The sequence below is a fragment of the Bactrocera latifrons genome, unplaced genomic scaffold (assembly GCF_001853355.1).
Source record: "Bactrocera latifrons isolate USDA-ARS-PBARC rearing strain unplaced genomic scaffold, ASM185335v1 scaffold_439, whole genome shotgun sequence".
In the NCBI taxonomy this organism is placed as follows: domain Eukaryota; kingdom Metazoa; phylum Arthropoda; class Insecta; order Diptera; family Tephritidae; genus Bactrocera; species Bactrocera latifrons.
The window spans coordinates 204,957-208,920 of record NW_017537089.1 but is presented as its reverse complement, the minus strand read 5'-3'; the positions used below and the strand labels follow the sequence as shown (position 1 = coordinate 208,920).

The window sequence follows — 3,964 nt, the reverse complement described above, 5'->3', positions numbered from 1 at the left end:
CCACCAGCGTATTGTTTGAGTCGTAAGTGCTGTAGATCCACCGGCCAACCTCATGCACGTTGAAGTCCATGTAATTGATACTTAGAACTACCAAAAAGATGATTCTAGTCCTCGTAAATCGATGAAGCGCTTTGAGCCGATCAAAAATTTGTTGAGGCGGCTAATGCCAGTTTCGGTAAGGTTTTCTGGTTCGCGAAAATCATCTTTTCAGATATAGACCATTTTCCAGAGATTGATCAAAAGAGTCAATATCTGGGCTACAAGGCTGATATAACAAAACTTTCCAACCGCTGTTTTCAAATAAATTTTAACCGGTATTGCAATATAAGGCCGGGCGTTGACATGATGGAAATTTATTGCTTTAAGTCTAATAGCAGAAACAGTCAAAAACACAGAACCGTGGGTCGTGTCAGCTGATTCGACCTATCTTATGGGCGCGCAATGTAAGTAAAACGCTACTCCCTTCTCTCTTTGACGTCGGATGACGTGAGAATCTACAGCATTTTGGTTTTTGCCGTCTAAACGTGTCAGCTGATTGCCCTCTCACAACCCAGGGTTGCCAATATCTATATACTGTAGTAATTATCAACTTTTATAATTCAATCTGTTCAATATGTTTGAAATTTTCTTAAAATAACTCAAAACTGAAGTCGAATGATATTATTTATAAATATATAAACTATTTTTAATAGTTTGTTTCCAGTTTTGATATTTTATATTATAAAAAATTGTAATTGAAAACATAGATGTGTACAAAACTATATATGCGTATTGAGCAATGGTAACATTGTGCAAATGAAAACAAACAAAGATGGCTGAATTCTGCGTTTTTGCCACGTTTTTCACTGGGCACACATTTTGTCAATGAGAAAGGAAAAGGGAGGAAGGCAGTAGCGTTTTTGACTGTTCCTGCTATAATAGTTTTAATATCGTTTTCGTCAGTTTGATGGGTCCTTCTCACCACACCCGGGAGGAATAACATAACCTTAATGTTATGGATATTCAGTTTTATAGTTAGTTTGACTGGTTGGCGAAATTCCGCGAACTTCATTTATGTTTTCCAAAAAATTTTATGGAATAATGCTTTTAGTTCCTCTTCTTCAAACTTTTTTGGTCACTACGGAAATTCTACGTCTATCAAACGAAAACCACTACTTTTAAATATTTCGGAGTGTCCGCTTAGGTACAGAACGTTGATCATAAACCTCTCCAAAATTCTTATGTTATTGTTTGAAAAATATTAATGAGTAACACATACTACTAAAAATGGCACGTGCTGAATATTGGATCTGTGGAATAAAAATCAATTTACGATATCTCTTGGCAGACCGCGCGAATATAGTTATAGACCCGATAGAACACAATATTTGTTGAGAATTTAAGATTTTTGGCTAGGGACACCTTAAATAAGGTTTAAATCTTTACATACTTATATCCTTCATTGTTGTCAAATCCAATTTAACCACCAGATCGGTATTGAATTGATTGTAGTAGAAAGACCCGTTATAGACAACATGTGCATTACCCTATAAATGAATATGATAACGAAAGGAGAGGTTGAAATAATGAGCTTGGGAGACTACATTATTTCCAACCCTTCCAAAACACAATTAAAGCCACTACTATACCTGAGGCAAAAGAATGCTGAATTCGGTTAAGAAAGCTGCGTAAATTGCGACGCTTTCATACAAAAGGCGAGTTCAATTCATATTAGAAACCCGACATCAACTATTTTCAATAATTTCCTTATATATTCAGCAATATTTAGTTCCAATTAAACGGTAAGTAAGTCTATATTAAATATGCTAAGGCAAAATCCTGACCAACTCTCTATCACTTAACACTTTGGGAGTGAAGCTCACTAACGTTTAGCTCTAACTCTTTCATTTTAAGTTTTCTTGTCCATTCGTAGCCAGCTATCTATATATGCATTTGTGGAGTCAGTTAGGTTAAGAATCGCTTGAACCTAAGTAGTTTGTGATGGTCACTCGGATTGATGGTACAAAGTTATTGTTGTTAGCATTCAACCATATCGTAAACACCAAAGTGTCTGCAAATATTTGCAGCCTTTCGACCACACTCACACAAGTACAGATTTACTCAGTTGGAGAAACAAAATATTTGTTCAACAGAAAAGTTGTACGAGAAAAAATTCTTGTTGTGTTTGAAAGTGAGTTGGCAATGCATTTACAGCGAGTCATGCAAACGCAAGCGTTCACGCTCCTGCATAAGAAAGCCAATTTACAAGTGTATTAGTATGTGTATATAGTATTTGTCTGGTGTTTGAGTTAAATTCAAGGAATTAAAACTTTTCTGAAAAATATTTCTCTCAGGTGGCATTTAAGGTTTTGCTCTCCTTTGAGATGAGAGGTAAATTTGACCATTTTAAAAATATAACATTCTGTGAAGACTCATTAGAATTTAAGACTTTAAAATGGAAACAGAATATATTCGTCATTTTACTAGTGTTGAATTTAGCAAATCGGATGGAATATACCTAAATAGTACTTACTTTGGTTAATGTTATCATAGGATCGAGAAAATTTTAACTCATAACCCATGAACAACTATACAAAAACAAGAAAAAAGAATAGATTCGGTTGCACTTGTAATGTCCTTAACAAATAATAAAAAACTTTTCCATGGGAGCTACATACATCTAATGGTAATATGATCTGATGAATAATGAGGTGCCCGCTCTGGATGATGGGGCTGCTCTGCACGGAGCAGAGAGTGGAGAAACAACAGCCTTGGCAGCAGGCAGTTGGAATGCGCCATGCCAAGGTACTGCTGGGAGGTTTAAGGAAGTGATCCACCTCATTGTCGCGCTCTATACAGGGCTTTGCAGACTCGAGAAGCACTTGTTCATAGTCTCTTGCTCAAACTGCCGATTCTGCGTCATGGAACAGGAAACTCCAGAACACTTAATTCTGGATTGACGAGCAATTTGTAGAAGCAGGCTCAAGGCTCTAGGTTCCATCTACGTGGACAGGTATCACATCACCTCAGTCGCACCCAGCAGGATCGTGGAATGGTTCAGGGACCATATGTCATGTAAGGAAGACCACAATAGACCATGGAACCGCAGTACAAACCCTCAATTTTACTATCTATCTATCTATCTGAGCAATAAAGTCGGAAATTGTAACGCCGTCTCTAACAATTGTCTATGCCGAATTTCAGATCGATATCGCAAAAACTGAGGAATAAAGTAAATATGCCGACAGACAAGCGGGCAGGTAGAAGAACATATCTAAATCGGCTCAGTTTGCCATAACTTATATATATTGTTTATACGATCTCTGAGATTTTTTCTGAGTGTTAAAAACTTACAACAACTACTTACTTGAAAACCCTCTGGAATGTTATACTTCCGACGTGGCGACCAATTCATGCGGTTCTTCAACTTCTTGGGATATTCATGTCTCTTCGGCAGTCCAGGTTAGCTATAATTTCCGGTGGGCTGAATTTCGAAGTTCGAATTAATCGAGTCCTTACGCTGGTACAGGCTGTCAAAAGCATAAAATAAATTATCCGAAATAAGTGCGAGGTTATGAATATTTAATGGACTCATGAATGGAAAAGTGCGCAGAGGCTTTATTAAGCCGCTTTGAGTGGGTGTGGGTGAGAGATGATTTTTTCATTAAGCAAAATACAAATGGAAGCCAATGAAAGTGGACAATAAACGCAAATAATAAAAGGAAGAGCAAAATTAATAAAAACAAAACGTAATTTGCGGGAAATCTGCGCTAACGGCAAATTTAATTTACATGTGGAGGAGCAGTGCTCAGCGACCAGCTAGGCGCGCGCTAAAAGTTATGACACCTGTGAGCAAAAAGTGGTGGACGGACGAAATAAAAAGTTGAAAAGGACGCCAAAGGACATGGCATGTATGAAACCACCATGGCAGCTGGCATAAGCAAAAGTTTAACCAAATGCAACTGCATAAATTTTAATTATATTC

General features: G+C 37.3%; 1 pseudogene; it reads right to left on the bottom strand.

Moving 5' to 3' along the window:
* Positions 1 to 1,429: 1,429 nt before the first annotated feature.
* The window catches only part of LOC108972904, a 19,850-nt pseudogene continuing 17,315 nt past the window's right edge, over positions 1,430 to 3,964 (bottom strand).